At 40.7% G+C, this 20,478-nt stretch overlaps 1 protein-coding gene across 1 annotated transcript in view; it reads right to left on the minus strand.

The window, feature by feature from the left end:
• Positions 1 to 18,474, minus strand: part of LOC139748936 (KICSTOR complex protein kaptin-like) — a 141,733-nt gene extending 123,259 nt beyond the window's left edge. The window contains exon 1 of the mRNA XM_071662299.1: positions 18,430 to 18,474. The gene's annotated coding sequence lies outside the window, so the exon portion shown is untranslated. The remainder of the gene's footprint in view (positions 1 to 18,429) is intronic.
• Positions 18,475 to 20,478: the final 2,004 nt, after the last annotated feature.

Consider the following 20,478-nt stretch of genomic DNA (forward strand, 5'->3'; position numbering starts at 1 on the left):
CTCTGCTCTTGACACTGCCTCATTAACACAGGAAATGGCAAATATGTGTGAAAAAATAAATACATATATCATTTATTTATATATATCATACTTTACCAGTATCCCACATCAATGAGGGAGCACAGAGGAAACAGACAAAGAGTGGCCCCATCACTCACATAAACATCTTTTCTTTCTTTTAAACTATTCGCCATTTCCCGCATTAGCGAGGTAGCGTTAAGAACAGATGACTGGGCCTTTGAGGGACTACCCTCACCTGGCCCAATGCTCTGTTCCTTCTTTTGGAAAATTAAAAAACATAAACATATACATACATAAATGCCCATACACGCACATATACATACATATACATATCAACATATACACACATATACATTCATGGGCACATACATAATTACACACGTATATAGTCATGCTGCCTTCATCCATTCCTGTTGGTAACCCACCACACAGGAAATAGCCTCCCCCCTACAGCAAGTTAGCACCAGGAAAAGACAAAAAAAGGCCACATTTGCTCACACTCAATCTCTGGCTGTCATGTGTAATGCATCAAAACCACAGCTCCCTTTCCACATCTAGGCCCCACAGACATTTCCATGGTTTACCCCAGACACTTCACATGCCCTGGTTGAATCCATTGACTGCACGTCAACCCCGGTATACCACATCATTCCAATTCACTCTATTCCTTGCACACCTTTCACCCTCCTGTATGTTCAGGCCCCAATCACTCAAAATCTTTTTCACTCCATCCTTCCACCTCCAATTTGGTCTCCTGCTTCTCATTGTTTCCTCCATCTCTGACACTTATATCCTCTTTGTCAATTTTTCTTCACTCATTCTCTCCAAGTGTCCAAACCATTTCAACACACCCTCTCCTGCTCTCTCAATCACACTCTTTTCATTACCACACATCTCTTTTACCTTTTCATTACTTACTCGATCAAGCCATCTCACACCACATATTGTCCTCAAACATTTTATTTCCAACAAAACCATTGTCCTTCATACAATCCTATCTATAGCCATGTTTTGCAACCATATAACATTGTCTTGATTGGTTTGAGGTTGCACATGAGATAACATGAGGTATGGGTGAGCATTGGCCTGGAATGCTCCCTCTCCACATTGGCCTGTGTTGCATCTATCCTCTGTGGCACCAGTAGCATTTTGACATAGTATCACTATATTCTAGAGTTAGATTCATGGTAGTAACAAACTATAAATTCACCTGAGAAATCCATTAGGAACTAAATCTATGTCTAATGATATGAGTTTCATCAACAAAGTGCTCCTGCTGTCAAAAATATCAGACAGATGGGCTGAAATCTTAGACATGAGAGGTTGTACACATCATATTCAGTGCAGTACTGTGGTTTTATGTAAAGCAATTGACAAAGTACCTCACAGGAGGTTAATTAGAAAAATTGTGGTACTATGCAATACAATATCCTGTTTTGGGATGGATAAAGGCCTTTTTGATCTATAAAATTCTTAGGGTTAATATCAATCATAAATCATAAGAGTGGCAGAAAGTCATAAATATTAATACTTACCTTAAGTTCTTGGTATAGGAGGAAAGCTACAAGAAATAGCAAGGAGTTTTTACATGAGTTAAGCATTAGTGTAAATAGGAGCAGAAAAGGGATATTGGTTCCAGATAAAGGTGGGTTTGCATCATGCATGTGTGATGTCACCATGGCTGCTTAACTTGTTTATGGATGGGATGAAAAGAGGTAAATGCATGGGTTTTAGTAAAAAGGATGGGTCTGCAGTCAGTTAGGGGCAGGGGCGGAGAGTTGAATCAGTTGCTGTTTGCAGTTAATACAGTTCTGGCGGCAAATACCAATGGGAAAACTGCAGAGCCTGGTGTATGAATTTAAGATAATGCATGAAAGGATGAAGTTCAAAGATAATGTGAATAGATGCTGAGTAATGAAGTTTAGCAGGAGAGAGACAATATGGTTAAGTGTGAATCTGAATGGAGTAAACCTGAAGAGAGCAGGGAGTTTCAGGTACCTGGGAGCAGATGTGACACTGGATGAAACTATGGGAAGTAAAGTGAAGCACAAGGTATATGAAGGGGACAAATATCATTGTTGCATTGAGGCTTGTGGAGTCTGAGGTGGGTAAATCTATTTCTCTTTTTTTTTGTTGGAGGCTCCAGTCGGGGACAAAAGTCCACATCAAGGCAAGGCCTTAATTGAAATATTGAGAGGATTATGAAAGGGCAAAAGAAAAGACAAGGGAAAGTATTTACAAATTTTGGAGGAAGTGAAAATATATCTTTTAAAATGTGCCACATCATAGTTATTGGGTGAGACATGAGAAGGTAGAGAGTTCCAAAGCTTCAAGATGCAGGGGAAGAACCAGTTATCAAAACAGCCCATCCTTTAGTTGCCAATGGTCAAGCAGCAATTTTGTGGTGCAGCAGCTTGCCGAGTATTGCATGGTCTAGCTAGTAGTGGTGGGAGCACAGGAGCAGCCAGCTCTTGGGAGCAAAAACCAAAGCAATACCTATAGAAGAGGGAAAGTGAACCAAAACTGTGGCATAGGGCAAGAGGGTCAAGTTTTGAAGTTAGGGTGGGAGAATTTATGAGACAGAATGCTTACAACTCAACTCCGTCAAGTGAAGATGCACAGCTAGAAACATTCCAGATGTGAGACTCGCACTCCTTACAAGGATGAATCAATCCTTTGTATAAATGGAGCACCTGTTCAGAAGAAAAGAAATTTTGCTATCTAAACAGGACTCCCACTGTCTTAGAGGGAAACTTAGCTATTTCCATTATGTAGAGTTTTCAAGAAAGAGTGGATTTTACAGTGATACCAAATATGTTGAGTCAGAGGTGGAATTACAGAACCATGAAAGGACAGATGAAAGTCGTGAAAAGTTTTTGACTGTGAGATGGGTAGAAACTGGGTCTTGGAGGTATCAAACTGGTTGGTAAGGTTATTTAATGTATGTATGACTCATGGTGAGGTGCCTGAGGATTGGCAGAATGCGTGCATAGTGCCACTGTACAAAGGCAAAGGGGATAAGAGTGAGTGCTCAAATTACAGAGGTATAAGTTTGTTGAGTATTCCTGGTAAATTATATGGGAGAGTATTGATTGAGAGGGTGAAGGCATGTACAGAGCATCAGATTGGGGAAGAGCAGTGTGGTTTCAGAAGTGGTAGAGGATGTGTGGATCAGGTGTTTGCTTTGAAGAATGTATGTGAGAAATACTTAGAAAAGCAAATGGATTTGTATGTAGCATTTATGGATCTGGAGAAGGCATACGATAGAGTTGATAGAGATGCTCTGTGGAAGGTATTAAGAATATATGGTGTGGGAGGCAAGTTGTTAGAAGCAGTGAAAAGTTTTTATCGAGGATGTAAGGCATGTGTACATGTAGGAAGAGAGGAAAGTGATTGGTTCTCAGTGAATGTAGGTTTGCAGCAGGGGTGTGTGATGTCTCCATGGTTGTTTAATTTGTTTATGGATGGGGTTGTTAGGGAGGTGAATGCAAGAGTTTTGGAAAGAGGGGCAAGTATGAAGTCTGTTGGGGATGAGAGAGCTTGGGAAGTGAGTCAGTTGTTGTTCGCTGATGATACAGCGCTGGTGGCTGATTCATGTGAGAAACTGCAGAAGCTGGTGACTGAGTTTGGAAAAGTGTGTGGAAGAAGAAAGTTAAGAGTAAATGTGAATAAGAGCAAGGTTATTAGGTACAGTAGGGTTGAGGGTCAAGTCAATTGGGAGGTGAGTTTGAATGGAGAAAAACTGGAGGAAGTGAAGTGTTTTAGATATCTGGGAGTGGATCTGGCAGCGGATGGAACCATGGAAGCGGAAGTGGATCATAGGGTGGGGGAGGGGGCGAAAATCCTGGGAGCCTTGAAGAATGTGTGGAAGTCAAGAACATTATCTCGGAAAGCAAAAATGGGTATGTTTGAAGGAATAGTGGTTCCAACAATGTTGTATGGTTGCGAGGCGTGGGCTATGGATAGAGTTGTGCGCAGGAGGATGGATGTGCTGGAAATGAGATGTTTGAGGACAATGTGTGGTGTGAGGTGGTTTGATCGAGTGAGTAACGTAAGGGTAAGAGAGATGTGTGGAAATAAAAAGAGCGTGGTTGAGAGAGCAGAAGAGGGTGTTTTGAAGTGGTTTGGGCACATGGAGAGGATGAATGAGGAAAGATTGACCAAGAGGATATATGTGTCGGGGGTGGAGGGAACAAGGAGAAGAGGGAGACCAAATTGGAGGTGGAAAGATGGAGTGAAAAAGATTTTGTGTGATCGGGGCCTGAACATGCAGGAGGGTGAAAGGAGGGCAAGGAATAGAGTGAATTGGAGCGATGTGGTATACCGGGGTTGACGTGCTGTCAGTGGATTGAAGCAGGGCATGTGAAGCATCTGGGGTAAACCATGGAAAGCTGTGTAGGTATGTATATTTGCGTGTGTGGACGTATGTATATACATGTGTATGGGGGGGGTTGGGCCATTTCTTTCGTCTGTTTCCTTGCGCTACCTCGCAAACGCGGGAGACAGCGACAAAGTATAAAAAAAAAAAAAAAAAAAAAAAAATTTCTACCCCACTGAGATATCCTGTCCAAGCCTGAGTTTATTAAGGATGCTGTGACAAGATGAGATGCAGATCAAGAGAGTAGGAGCAGAACTTAAGGATGTGGCTGAATCTAATGTTGCGTTGTCAGCTTATAGAGCATTTCATTATTTGGGGAAGAGAGGAAATTGTTGAAAAAAAAGGAGAAAAAGTGCAGGGGACAGGCCATACCTTAAGAGATACCACTGTTCATGGGGAAATTGGGGGGAGGCTGACCCATCAACAACAACAGACATAGATCAGTTGGAGAGGAAGCAAGATATGAAGGAGCAGAGTTAGGGAGGGAAACCAAAAGAGGGGAACTTACAGATGAGACCCCAATGCCACACCATCAAAAGCTTTGGATATGTCAAGAGCAACTACACAGGAATCCACAAAATCTTTCAGGGATGATGACTAGACATTAGTAAAATCGGAAAGAATATCACCAGTAGATCTCACCTGGTGATCAAAGAGAAGACTGTGAGTTTCGAGGTGCCTAAGAATTTGGGAGTTCAGGAAGGGTTCAAAGACATTGGAAATGGTAGATGTCAAAGCAACTGGACGATAGTTAGAGGGGTTCAGAATAGTCACCCTTCTTAAGGATGGGATGTATTAATGCACACTTCCAAGAAAGAAAAGTTTATGGACTCCCATGGTGTAGGGACTAGTGTTCCTAACCATGATGGATTCACGGGCCGCCAAGGGCCAAGCGCGTAGCTTCGAATCTTGGTATATATAGCATTTATGGGATGGCTTTGATTTGGACCTTAGCTGTCAGTGCCATCTCAGCTAACAAAAAAAAAAAAAAAAAGATAGAACAGATGAGCAAGCACTGGTGCAAGTTCAGAGGCACACTCTTCCAGTACATTGGGATGGATGCCATCAGGACCATAAGCCTTGCTTATGTCCACAGAGAGAAGTGCTTTTTGGACAGTCCAAAAAGAGATTACAGGATGGGGAAAGGGATTAGTAAGAGGAGCATCAATGGGTGAAGAAATGTTACAGTCATCTAAGGTGAAGTTAAAGGAGAAACAGGAACCAAAAAGGGTTGCTTTGTTGACAGGAGAGACAGCTATTGTACTGTTAGAATGGAAAAGTGAAGAAAAGGCAGAGCAACAGAATTTGTTAGAGATGCCCTTAGCTAAAGACAAGAGAAACTTTCCTATCTGTGGATGATGAAGGGAGGTTATTGTACTTCCTCTGAATGAAAGAACGTTTTTGCCTTACAGGTAACTTACTTGCAATGATTACAGGCAGTTATAAAAGCTGATTGGGAATCAAATGAAGGAGACTTTTTCCAAGCCCAATATGCCTCATCCCTTGCCTGAATGGCCTCAGAACAGGGATGGTTGAAACATAGATTGGATGAAGACGTCATCTTGGAGGAGGTGGGGATAAATGTTTCCATTCCCACAAAAATAACCTTTTCTATGCATTTGGTGGAGAGAGAAGCATTTAAGAAATTCAAAAAAGAAGTTACGGAAGTTATTGAAGTCAGCTTTGTTGAGGTACCAGTATTTGCACTTAGAAAGGGCTGCTGGATGGAGGGTGCTGTTAAAAGATATGTTTATGAGAGTGTGATCAGATGAACCATTTGGGGCAACATTGTTTACTTACAGCGAGATAGACTAAAGGTGAAAAACATATCTAGAATATTAGAAAAGTGGTCACAGCAGTCAGGAATATGGGTAGGGTGGGAGATAATTTGCTCTAAATCATTGAGAATGAAGAATGTGAGGGTTTCAATCCCTCCAACATCTATATGAGAGGAATTCAACTATTCTCTACAGTGAACCTTGAAATATTCTAAGCACACCGCAGGCCAAAGGATGCCAGATTCTCATGGCAGGAATTTTGATAGCCAAAGAAAAACATCAAATTCATGAAATTAGGAGAGCAACAGGCAAAACAGAGAAAAAGTGTGATAGTTGGGAGACAAGACCTTGAGCCAGATAACATTAGAGTTTAGGGACTCAAGTTCTAACAGTGCTGTTTGGAAGTAAGGTGAGGGCCCTAAAAGGCAAAGTATGTAAGTGGGTGGATATGTTGGAAATAAAAAGCCTAAGGACAACATGTGGTGTGAAGAGGTCGATCAAGTAAGATTTGACAATGTAAGAGGTGTGGTAGTTATAAGAATAAGGTTGAGAGAGCTGAAGAGGGTGTGCTGAAATGGTGAACATATGGAGATAAATGAGGAGGGGCTCAGTTTGAGGATATAGGTATCAGAAATGGAGGAAAAAAGGAGGATGGGAAGACCAAAGACAAGATGGAAGAATGGACGGAAAGATGCTTTGAATTATCAGGGCCTGGGCATGCAGGAAGGTGTAAGGCATCAATGGGGGTATGAGTTGTCAATAGACTGAACTAGGGAACATAGAAAACCCACAGATAAGTCTGTGAGGCTTGCCTGTGGATAGGAGGCTCAAGTACTGCATTATACAAGACACTAGAGCAGATGAGAGCAAATGAGGCAATTCCTCAATCTTTCCTGGTGTTACATTCTTGTCGAGGGAGGGTATTGATTGAGAGGGTGAAGGCATGTACAGAGCATCAGATTGGGGAAGAGCAGTGTGGTTTCAGAAGTGGTAGAGGATGTGTGGATCAGGTGTTTGCTTTGAAGAATGTATGTGAGAAATACTTAGAAAAGCAAATGGATTTGTATGTAGCATTTATGGATCTGGAGAAGGCATATGATAGAGTTGATAGAGATGCTCTGTGGAAGGTATTAAGAATATATGGTGTGGGAGGAAAGTTGTTAGAAGCAGTGAAAAGTTTTTATCGAGGATGTAAGGCATGTGTACGTGTAGGAAGAGAGGAAAGTGACTGGTTCTCAGTGAATGTAGGTTTGCGGCAGGGGTGTGTGATGTCTCCATGGTTGTTTAATTTGTTTATGGATGGGGTTGTTAGGGAGGTAAAGGCAAGAGTTTTGGAAAGAGGGGCAAGTATGAAGTCTGTTGGGGATGAGAGAGCTTGGGAAGTGAGTCAGTTGTTGTTCGCTGATGATACAGCGCTGGTGGCTGATTCATGTGAGAAACTGCAGAAGCTGGTGACTGAGTTTGGTAAAGTGTGTGGAAGAAGAAAGTCAAGAGTAAATGTGAAAAAGAGCAAGGTTATTAGGTACAGTAGGGTTGAGGATCAAGTCAATTGGGAGGTGAGTTTGAATGGAGAAAAACTGGAGGAAGTGAAGTGTTTTAGATATCTGGGAGTGGATCTGGCAGCGGATGGAAACATGGAAGCGGAAGTGGATCATAGGGTGGGGGAGGGGGCGAAAATTCTGGGGGCCTTGAAAAATGTGTGGAAGTCGAGAACATTATCTCGGAAAGCAAAAATGGGTATGTTTGAGGGAATAGTGGTTCCAACAATGTTGTATGGTTGCGAGGCGTGGGCTATGGATAGAGTTGTGCGCAGGAGGATGGATGTGCTGGAAATGAGATGTTTGAGGACAATGTGTGGTGTGAGGTGGTTTGATCGAGTGAGTAACGTAAGGGTAAGAGAGATGTGTGGAAATAAAAAGAGCGTGGTTGAGAGAGCAGAAGAGGGTGTTTTGAAGTGGTTTGGGCACATGGAGAGAATGAGTGAGGAAAGATTTACCAAGAGGATATATGTGTCGGAGGTGGAGGGAACGAGGAGAAGAGGGAGACCAAATTGGAGGTGGAAAGATGGAGTGAAAAAGATTTTGTGTGATCGGGGCCTGAACATGCAGGAGGGTGAAAGGAGGGCAAGGAATAGAGTAAATTGGAGCGATGTGGTATACCGGGGTTGACGTGTTGTCAGTGGATTGAATCAAGGCATGTGAAGCGTCTGGGGTAAACCATGGAAAGCTGTGTCGGTGTGTATATTTGCGTGTGTGGACGTCTGTTTCCTTGCGCTACCTCGCAAACGTGGGAGACAGCGACAAAGTATAATAAAATAATATAAATATACATTCTTGTCGAGGGAAATGGCAAACATGTACCACCACTCAACATCAGCTACCTTCCAGCTTACCTACCAATCCCATCTCCCCTGAACACAGTTGAAGATAACCAAGTAGTTAAACACCTTCAGCGCCTTCAAACCAGATGTTCAACCACACCCATAGATCTTCCAATGAAACTATACAAGGAATTCTCTCATAAATTAGCTATAACACTAAATGACATCATTAATGCTTCACTAAAACAATCTAAATGCCCTACAGCTTGGAAGACAGCATATGTCAATCCACTAACCAAATCCACCAATCCAAAGTCTCTTAATAGCTTATGACCAGCTGCAATCACTCCAGTCCTCAGTCTAATTTGTGAAAGTTTTGTGTCTGATTGATTCAATAGACCCTCAGAAATTTGGAAACATGAAGTCTTCCTCCACCACTCACTGCCTTGTTAGCCTCCTAGGTTTCATCTGCCACAATTTGGAGAAATGTAAGACCTCAGAGCACTCACCTTTGCAGACTTCACTAAAGCTTTCAACCTGGTAAACCATAACACCATCATGAAGAAAGTCATTGACATGAGAATATGTGGGTGTCTCGTAGCATGGCTGATGGGCTTCTGGACTGGGTGACAACAAACTGTCCACTCTAGGGGAGCCATGTCATCATCACTATCCCTACCTGGGATACCACAAGGCACCAAGATGGGGCTACTCTGCTTCCTTGTCCTTATCAATGATACCATGAAGTACACAAACCATCATTGGCATCACTATCTACAACAGCTCTCCTGACTTCGGTGCCCTTCATTATATCATCTACAACCTTCAGGAGTGGACCATGGCCAACAATGTCACCATCAACCACACAAAGACTGATGATGCACATTAACCTGAGCACACACAAAAACCTGTCCCCTAGCATCACACTAGGTCCCAACACCCTCTGGGTGGTCACAGACATCAAACTTCATGGTGTGACAACTGACGATGGTTTAAACTGGAAGAGTCTTCATTATCATCAAATCTTCCTCATACAGTCCTTACCTTCTCCATCAACTGAAATCACCTGGTGTTTCACCAATCAAGCTCAGGTATGTCTTACCATCTTAATTCTACCAAAGCTCACCTACACCTCCCCAGCCAGATCCCCCTCATTATCAGCTAAACAAAGGAACAGCTAGAAAGAGTGCAAAAAAAGGGCATGCAAAATCATCCTGGACCCTTCTTACAACACCTACTAAGAAGCCCTAATCTCATTGACCCTGTCTATCATCTCTGACCAACACTGGCAGCTCATATGGCAGTTTGGCAATAAACAGCAGATACATCTCCATCATTGAGACCTCCTCCCCCACAATGCCCCGCCACCTTGGACTGCCATTTGTCACCACAGTCAACTTGTTCCATTCAGAGCTCATACAGACAGATATAAGAACAGTCCTCTAACTATCACTGTGAACTCCATAAACAAACCATGAGCAACTGCATATCTATGCAAGTGAACAGCTCAATTTTCCATTAGGCTATGTGGTATGTCAACTACTGTATTACTGTAACTACTCATCACTAAATGTTCAATCAGGCTCATAATGTATAAAACATACTAGTGTCTCTGCAACATCCCTTTATATCTGCCACCCTGGCTTTCTAAATGTACCTCACCCATATGCTTATCCAAAGTGTGGAAATATCCAGGACACCCTAATCTTTAGCTCTTGTATGATTAGTCAAGTAGTAACTATCATGGCCTCCCAGTACTGTGATATCTGAAATGCTTCAACTGAGTATTTTAAGCCAAATGGCTGCCTAAATCCAATAAACATATATTTTGAAAGCGTGGTAAAAACTCTAAAGCTGTTAGGGATTGTGAGGCATTTGTATATGCTGAGGACATGAAAGAAGTGAAGGATTTATTAGACATGAGGAATTATCTGGAACCTCAAAATGATAAAAAAAAACATGTGTGAGTGGACCTATGGAAGTTTCACCCAAACAAGTGAGAAATTAGAACATTAGGAGAACTAAAGTACTTGATATTAAATACACCATGGGCAAGTGAAACATGAGCCTAAACTGATATCAGGAAAAAGATACTGGGATGATCATAGATAATGAATTAAGTTTCCTTGTCTGCCAAAATCAATAGAGCTAAGTCTATTATGGGAGTAATCAAGACATACCCATATGCATAACTGAATGAGAGCTTTTATAAGGCAGTGGTTAAACCACACTTTGAGTATGTAAATCAGGTCTGGGCCCCACACCTCAAAAAGGATGAAAATACTATAAAGAATATACAACACAGGACAACAAAAATTAAACCAGGTTTTAAAGACCTACCAGTAACAGACAAAGGAGATTTTAGATTAAGAAGAGCTATGATAAAGATGTATAAAATCTTAACAGAATATTATTAGCAGGGTCACAAGAGAGAACAAATGTAAGCTTTACAAAGGAAACTCAATAAAATAATCTTTCATACGAAGCAGTGGCCTTAAATATTTGGAGAAAGTTAGTTTCAGCCCCAATTTCTAAACTTTGGATATTAAGAGTTTCTGTCCTGCAGTACTAGCAGAGAGTTTGCAGATCACAGTAAGAAAACAAAAATGAGAATTATATTTTGTAGCATGATATCAAATATGATTTACAGTAACAAGGATTAAATCTGGAAGTGTATGGAGTTGATTTACATAAAATTAAGTAACACAATTGTAAAATATCAACAGTATCTATAAAAATTTCACCAAACCTCATTTAAAAGCCATAACAGCTGAAGATTTCTTCTTTCTTTTTTTTTTTTTCCATTTCCAGCATTAGCACCAGAATCAGACAAAAAAAGGCCTCATTCACTCACAACCACTCTTTAGCTGTTATGTGTAATGTACCAAAATGACAGTCCCCATCAACAACCAGGCCCAGAAAACCTTCCTGTGGCTTTCCCCAGCTGCTTCATATGCCCTGGTTCACTTCACTGATTGCACATTGCCCCCTGTACACAACATAAAATTTGTCTGCTACTAGGGATTGAATGGCCACTTTCTGCATCATCTGTTTGTTAACATCTACCACCATTTGCACAGTTTTATATCATGGGTGTGACTAGTATATATTCACAAGAGCAAGGAACATTATATCTTGACTGTAAGCAAGGTTTGGTTTGGTTTTCATAGGTTCTATTTCTTTTTGGTAATATCATACAAGACGGAAGCATGTTTCATAGGATCATGATCGGTACTCTACTCTCATGAAATTGTTGCCACTATAAAGTTATTTCAGTCTAGAATTTTTCTTTCTTATTCTCTTATTAAAAATATTAAATAGATCATCAGTTGTAGGGTTATAGGAAGATGAAAAATACAGGGTTAAATAACATGAATAATCAGTGATGCAAAATACCAATAAGTATAAGAATGTAAAGATAACTTGCCTATCTTAATACTTCAGGTGTCATGTGATCCAGTTAAAAGTAAAATTTCATCATAATCAAAAAATGCAATTGAGTGGGAGATGTATAAAAGAAAGAGACAGGAGGTCAAGAGAAAGGTGCAAGAGGTGAAAAAAAGGGCCAATGAGAGTTGGGGTGAGAGAGTATCATTAAATTTTAGGGAGAATAAAAAGATGTTCTGGAAGGAGGTAAATAAAGTGCGTAAGACAAGGGAGCAAATGGGAACTTCAGTGAAGGGCGCAAATGGGGAGGTGATAACAAGTAGTGGTGATGTGAGAAGGAGATGGAGTGAGTATTTTGAAGGTTTGTTGAATGTGTTTGATGATAGAGTGGCAGATATAGGGTGTTTTGGTCGAGGTGGTGTGCAAAGTGAGAGGGTTAGGGAAAATGATTTGGTAAACAGAGAAGAGGTAGTGAAAGCTTTGCGGAAGATGAAAGCCGGCAAGGCAGCAGGTTTGGATGGTATGGCAGTGGAATTTATTAAAAAAGGGGGTGACTGTATTGTTGACTGGTTGGTAAGGTTATTTAATGTATGTATGACTCATGGTGAGGTGCCTGAGGATTGGCGGAATGCGTGCATAGTGCCATTGTACAAAGGCAAAGGGGATAAGAGTGAGTGCTCAAATTACAGAGGTATAAGTTTGTTGAGTATTCCTGGTAAATTATATGGGAGGGTATTGATTGAGAGGGTGAAGGCATGTACAGAGCATCAGATTGGGGAAGAGCAGTGTGGTTTCAGAAGTGGTAGAGGATGTGTGGATCAGGTGTTTGCTTTGAAGAATGTATGTGAGAAATACTTAGAAAAGCAAATGGATTTGTATGTAGCATTTATGGATCTGGAGAAGGCATATGATAGAGTTGATAGAGATGCTCTGTGGAAGGTATTAAGAATATATGGTGTGGGAGGAAAGTTGTTAGAAGCAGTGAAAAGTTTTTATCGAGGATGTAAGGCATGTGTACGTGTAGGAAGAGAGGAAAGTGATTGGTTCTCAGTGAATGTAGGTTTGCGGCAGGGGTGTGTGATGTCTCCATGGTTGTTTAATTTGTTTATGGATGGGGTTGTTAGGGAGGTAAATGCAAGAGTTTTGGAAAGAGGGGCAAGTATGAAGTCTGTTGGGGATGAGAGAGCTTGGGAAGTGAGTCAGTTGTTGTTCGCTGATGATACAGCGCTGGTGGCTGATTCATGTGAGAAACTGCAGAAGCTGGTGACTGAGTTCAGTAAAGTGTGTGGAAGAAGAAAGTTAAGAGTAAATGTGAATAAGAGCAAGGTTATTAGGTACAGTAGGGTTGAGGGTCAAGTCAATTGGGAGGTAAGTTTGAATGGAGAAAAACTGGAGGAAGTGAAGTGTTTTAGATATCTGGGAGTGGATCTGGCAGCGGATGGAACCATGGAAGCGGAAGTGGATCATAGGGTGGGGGAGGGGGCGAAAATTCTGGGGGGCCTTGAAGAATGTGTGGAAGTCGAGAACATTATCTCGGAAAGCAAAAATGGGTATGTTTGAAGGAATAGTGGTTCCAACAATGTTGTATGGTTGCGAGGCGTGGGCTATGGATAGAGTTGTGCGCAGGAGGATGGATGTGCTGGAAATGAGATGTTTGAGGACAATGTGTGGTGTGAGGTGGTTTGATTGAGTGAGTAATGTAAGGGTAAGAGAGATGTGTGGAAATAAAAAGAGCGTGGTTGAGAGAGCAGAAGAGGGTGTTTTGAAGTGGTTTGGGCACATGGAGAGAATGAGTGAGGAAAGATTGACCAAGAGGATATATGTGTCGGAGGTGGAGGAACGAGGAGAAGAGGGAGACCAAATTGGAGGTGGAAAGATGGAGTGAAAAGGATTTTGTGTGATCGGGGCCTGAACATGCAGGAGGGTGAAAGGAGGGCAAGGAATAGAGTGAATTGGAGCGATGTGGTATACCGGGGTTGACGTGCTGTCAGTGGATTGAATCAGGGCATGTGAAGCGTCTGGGGTAAACCATGGAAAGCTGTGTAGGTATGTATATTTGCGTGTGTGGACGTATGTATATACATGTGTATGGGGGGGGGGTTGGGCCATTTCTTTCGTCTGTTTCCTTGCGCTACCTCGCAAACGCGGGAGACAGCGACAAAGTATAATAAAAAAAAAAATATAATCAAAACATGTTCTCCAATTTACAGTGCCATGATTCCTCTTGTATGGAAGGTACACAAGGACTTTTGATGTTTCTTTGTAGAACATATTTCATGCACATTAATCTATGCCCTAAGTCTATGGGAACATCTGAACTCATCTGCACATTTGCAAAACATGGATTCAGACATTACTACATGTGGTAGCAGTCAGTGGAATCCACAAATAATAAAGTAAAATAGGCATTTCTAGACTCTGTAGACAAATTTTCTGGATGAGTAGCAACCCATGAACCAAATAAAGCTATACAGAAACTGAACAAGCACCAGGTGAATTATTTTGTCAACCATTTCCAAAATGGACACTTTTCAAAAGTACCTTGCACAAAGCAAGTTTTCTTGTTGGATATCAACCAACTAAAAATGAGAGAGAGGGATCAGACAGTAGTAGTACTTTCCCCTTCCATGACCTTTCCCTCTCTAACAGACCCTCCTCTTTTTCTGTTCACTATACCAACATTCGTGGTCTCTCTAGTAACCTCTCTTCTATTGAATACCATCTGTTCACCTCTCCTAATATCTTTCTTCTCTCTAAGAAACATCGTCTAATGATGTTCTCGCTAGCCATCTTTAAATATCCAACTACAATCTCCATCTGCAATCCCAGTTCAAAAATGGTGTATGTGCTTATTCCAACACCGACACACTTGTTATATGCCTCGAGGACCTTGAGTCCTTAAACTTCAATGTCATGTAGCTCAAGGTCTGACTCCTGAATATCACACTTTTCCTTTGTTTTGCCTATTGTTTTCCTAATTCTGCAAATCTTACATCTTTCTTCAAATATGTAACTCCTGCCATGAGCCAAGATCCTCTACTTTGGGAATTTCAACATTCTCCATAGGGAATGATTGAATTCCTCCTATACAGATGAAGGGAGGATTGAAGCCCTCACATTCACCATTCTCAGTGATCTAAGGCAAATCAATTCCCACACTACCCATGTTCCTAACCGTGGTGGACATTTTCCTAATATTCTGAATTGGTTTTTCGTCTCTAATCCATCCCACTTTAACTACACCAACTCGTCCCCAATTGGTTAATCTGATCAAACTCTCATAAACATATCTGTTTGAACAGTGCCTTCCCCTCCAGCAGCACCTTCTTGTAAATACTGGACCTTTAATAAACCTGTCAGGAATAGCTAACAAATATTCTTTTCTAACTTTCCTTGGGTAAATCACTGTGTGTCATGTGGTGATGCTTGTCTATGCTAAATGCATAGTAGAGGGCAATGTTGCGGGATTGGAAGCATTTATCTCATCTTCCACCAAGATGACCTCTTCTTCCAATCCATCTTCAGCCTTTCCCATTCTGAGGCCATTTAGAGGATCAGACATGTCAAGCTTGTAAAGATTCTCCTTCCTACGACTTTCATTTATCACTGTCTGTAATCACTGCAAGTATTTTATTCACAGGGCAAAGCATTCCTATATTCAATGGAAGTGCGATCTCTACTTATCATCCACAGATAGATCTTTCTGGTCTTTAGCTAGGAGCATCTCTAATAATTTCTGTCACTCTACCTTTCCTTCACTCTTCCATTCTGATGGTACTATAGCTGTATCTCCCATAAACAAAGCAACTCTCTTTAGTTTGTGTTTCTCCATGAACTCCACCTTGGATGACTAATATTACTTCATCCCTTGATGCTCCTCTTAATAATCCTATGCCCCTCTCCACAATCTCATTTTGGGCTGTCCAAAAAGCACTTCTTCCTCTGGACGTAAGCAAGGTTTATGGTCCTGATGACATCCATCCCCATTTACTGAAAAAGTGGGCCTCTGAACTTGTATCTGTGCTTGCTTATCTGTTCCATTTCTGTTTAATAACCACAACTTGTCCTTCATCTTGGAAGCATGCATTGGCATATCCCATCCCAGAGAAGGGTGACCATTCCAAATCCTCGAACTAATATCCTGTTGCTTTAACTTCTACCATTTCCATGACCTTTGAATCGCTCCTCAACTCCCATATCCTTAACACATCTTGAATCTCACATTCTTCTTTCTGACCAACAGTATGGCTTCCTTAAGATAAGATCCATTGGTGATATTCTTTTCTATTTTACTGATGAGTGGTCATCATCCCTGAAAGATTTTGGAATACCCCATATAGTTAATAATCACATATCCAAAGCTTTAGACAGGGTTTGGCTTAGGGGCCTCATCTCTATGCTCTTACCTTTTGGCTGCCTTCCCTCGCTTAGCTCCTTCATATCTAGCTCCCTCTCCAGCTGCTCTATCTTTGTAGTTGATGATGGACCAATGGATCAGCCTTTTCTCCATTAACAGCAGTGTCCCTTATGGTTCTCTTCTGTCCTATACACTTTTTCTCCATTTTATCAGTGATGTCCACAAATAACCAAATGCACTCATACACTGATGACTCAACACTACATTCCTCCACATCCTTTAACTTTGCTCCTTCATCTCTTACTTGATCTGCATCTTGTCTCAACACAACTTCCTAAATAAACTCAGATTTGGACAGGAAATATCAGTGGGGTAGACAAAATCTGGTTAAGTTTAGTGTCTCCAAGACCCAGTACCTACCCATCTCTCTTCGAAAATTCTACATAACTTTCATCTCGCCTTTGATGGTTCTGTAACTCTGCATCTTGACTTAATGAACATACTAGGTATTACTGTAACATCCACTCTTTCTTGACAACACTATATTACAGAAAGAGTTAAGTCTGTCTCTAAGAAACTGGGAATCCTGTTTAGATGTCAAGATTTCTTTTCTTCCAAACAGTTGCTCTGTTTATACAAAAGAATGGTCTATCCTTGTACGGAGGACTACTCTCACATCTGGGATGGTTCTAGTTATGCATCCTTACTCAAAAGAGTTGAGTTAAAAAGGGCCCGACCTATGAACTAAGATAATTTCAAAATTTGACCTGCTTGCCCTGTGCTGCAATGTTGGTTCTTTTTTTCCCTCTTCTATAGGTATTACTTGGTTTTTTGCTCCAAAGAGCTGGCTGCTTATGTGCCCCCAACACTAGCTAGACCACACAATACTCAGCAAATTGCTGCATCACTCAAAGGTGGGCTGTTTTGATAACTGTTTCTTTCCATAATCCCTAAGCTTTGGAACTCTCTACATTTTCATGTCTTTCCCAGTAACTATGACCTCGCACATTTTAAAACAGAGGTCTATAATTTCCTCAAAAATTCATAACTTCTTTCTCTTGTCTCTTTTTTTCCTTTTATAATTCTTTCTATACTTCAATCAAAGCCCCACCTTCATTTCTTTTTTCCATGAATGGAACCTCCAACATAAAAAAAAAAGCTGTAAAGAATCTAAATAAGTAAAGATGACTGCTTTTCTGTCAGCCATATGCAGAACGGACACTTTTCTAATGTCCTTGCACAAGGCATGAGGACATTAGAAAATATCATTGGGATGCCACAAGCATCCCTCCAGTCTGTTTACTATTGGCTAGATCTGAATGAAAGTGCTATGAATGCATTACTTACAGTCAACTGTTAACTTAGTGTTTTCATCCCACTATGTCTCCCTACTTCAAAGCCCTGCTCACTACGAAAAATAAAATTCATGAACTCAGAGGTGCTACATTTAGAATGTCACACCTTATATTCACTGTTACAATTCCATTTGTACAAAAAATTATATTCTTTTCAGGCACACTTGTATATTACTATTTAACACATTACTTACATGTGTCAGACCTACTCTAAAATTAACCCAAAAAATTTTTTTTTTAACGCTTAGGTTGTTTTAATTATCACTACTTAATGAAACTAAAATTCATGATCCTCAATTGTTACTGAAATCTTTAAACTCTACCTAGTCATGATTGAACAAAACCTACGAGTATCCAAAGCTAATATCAAAGTAGAGCCAACATTGACTTTTCAGATATAAAAGAGCCAACATTGACTTTTCAGATATAATCTCCCAAAAGAGGTATTATGTATATTACCAACGGAGGTCTTCGAAAAGGTTAAAACGAGCTCGGAAAATTAAATCCTAATACTAAAATACCTATCAGCCACAGTCAATACCTATCAGCCACAGTCAAATGGGCCAGACACACCACAGTGATGAAGAAAACTCTGATGTCAAAGATGTTCTAAACCTACAGTCAGCAAAAGGATCTGTCAGTGACAAATAAAATTCGATAAGTGAGCAATCTCAAGTACAAATTCACTATTGCTTTTTGCAAATCATGCATTTAATGTGTCTTCCTTAATTACATTCATACCAAATGAATAATGGAATAGTTTATATAGTGAAATAACATAAAAAGGGAAAAAGCGTTTAACACTATGACTATCTCATAAATATTTCATGTACTTGAGGTTTTTCCTGAGGTGGGAGTCAGCAGGACTTCAGGTGATGTTTGTAAACAACAAAGGGTGCGTTCAAAGATGCATTAAAATTCTAGAACTCAGGGCCTGCGAGGCTAAAACAAAGATGATTTCGGATTTCATGGCAGGATTTACGGTGTCAAGACCTTACAAAGATATTTGCTGATTGCTTCAGAAGTGCTTGATTAGATTATATTATACCACAAACGACTAACCACGTAGGTACAGTAAGGTGGTTTCACTTGATGGCTAACGGAATATGAAAGGCGATTCTGCTTGCAACCCTTTCTGACATTTAACTTTTATGAGTTCCTCAATCCATTATTATTTTAGTTATTAAACTGAAGCGTTAGGAGAATAATCCGATTTCTTTCCCTTAACTAATTCCCTCTCCCGTTTTAGCGAGACAGCGGTACAAACAAACAAACATATTATAAACGGTGGCCAAATTTACACTTATGCGATATCTAAGAGCAGTTTAACATACCGAGACCCATGCCCACCATAAACATTTAAGTCCCACAGTCAAGTTTTTTTTAGAAAATATACATCTATTTGCTCGAAAAAAATAATACATTGACAGTTTATTACATGAAATTTTCTTGTGACATGCGGTTTATCCGTTTTGTCAAACAAATGAAAAAGAAACGTTCTATTTGTGAATTATTTGTATGATAACCACCAGTAATAAATAGCATTTCTCATATAAACAAACTCGATTTATTTGACAAAGAAGCTGTCGATACTGTATGCTTTTGCAAATATGAATATTTGTTTTATTAGATTTATTACACATGATCGACGTTTCTCGCGTTACCGAGTTATGGTCATGAAACAGACGAAGACCCATCCAATCTCATACATATATATATATACATATAAGCACATACACATACATACGTATATATATATATATATATATATATATATATATATATATATATATATATATATATATATATATATATTTTTTTTTTTTTTATACTTTGTCGCTGTCTCCCGCGTTTGCGAGGTAGCGCAAGGAAACAGACGAAAGAAATGGCCCAACCCCCCCCCCCCCCATACACATGTACATACACACGTCCACACACGCAAATATACATACCTACACAGCTTTCCATGGTTTACCCCAGACGCTTCACATGCCTTGATTCAATCCACTGACAGCACGTCAACCCCTGTATACCACATGACTCCAATTCACTCTATTCCTTGCCCTCCTTTCACCCTCCTGCATGTTCAGGCCCCGATCACACAAAATCTTTTTCACTCCATCTTTCCACCTCCAATTTGGTCTCCCTCTTCTCCTCGTTCCCTCCACCTCCGACACATATATCCTCTTGGTCAATCTCTCCTCACTCATTCTCTCCATGTACCCAAACCATTTCAAAACACCCTCTTCTGCTCTCTCAACCACGCTCTTTTTATTTCCACACATCTCTCTTACCCTTACGTTACTTACTCGATCAAACCACCTCACACCACACATTGTCCTCAAACATCTCATTTCCAGCACATCCATCCTCCTGCGCACATCTCTATCCATAGCCCACGCCTCGCAACCATACAACATTGTTGGAACCACTATTCCCTCAAACATACCCATTTTCGCTTTCCGAGATAATGTTCTCGACTTCCACACATTTTTCAAGGCTCCCAAAATTTTCGCCCCCTCCCCCACCCTATGATCCACTTCCGCTTCCATGGTTCCATCCGCTGACAGGTCCACTCCCAGATATCTAAAACACTTCACTTCCTCCAGTTTTTCTCCATTCAAACTCACCTCCCAATTGACTTGACCCTCACCCCTACTGTACCTAATAACCTTGCTCTTATTCACATTTACTCTCAACTTTCTTCTTCCACACACTTTACCAAACTCAGTCACCAGCTTCTGCAGTTTCTCACATGAATCAGCCACCAGCGCTGTATCATCAGCGAACAACAACTGACTCACTTCCCAAGCTCTCTCATCCCCAACAGACTTCATACTTGCCCCTCTTTCCAGGACTCTTGCATTTACCTCCCTTACAAC

This window comes from Panulirus ornatus, chromosome 1 (genome assembly GCF_036320965.1).
Source record: "Panulirus ornatus isolate Po-2019 chromosome 1, ASM3632096v1, whole genome shotgun sequence".
Taxonomy (NCBI): domain Eukaryota; kingdom Metazoa; phylum Arthropoda; class Malacostraca; order Decapoda; family Palinuridae; genus Panulirus; species Panulirus ornatus.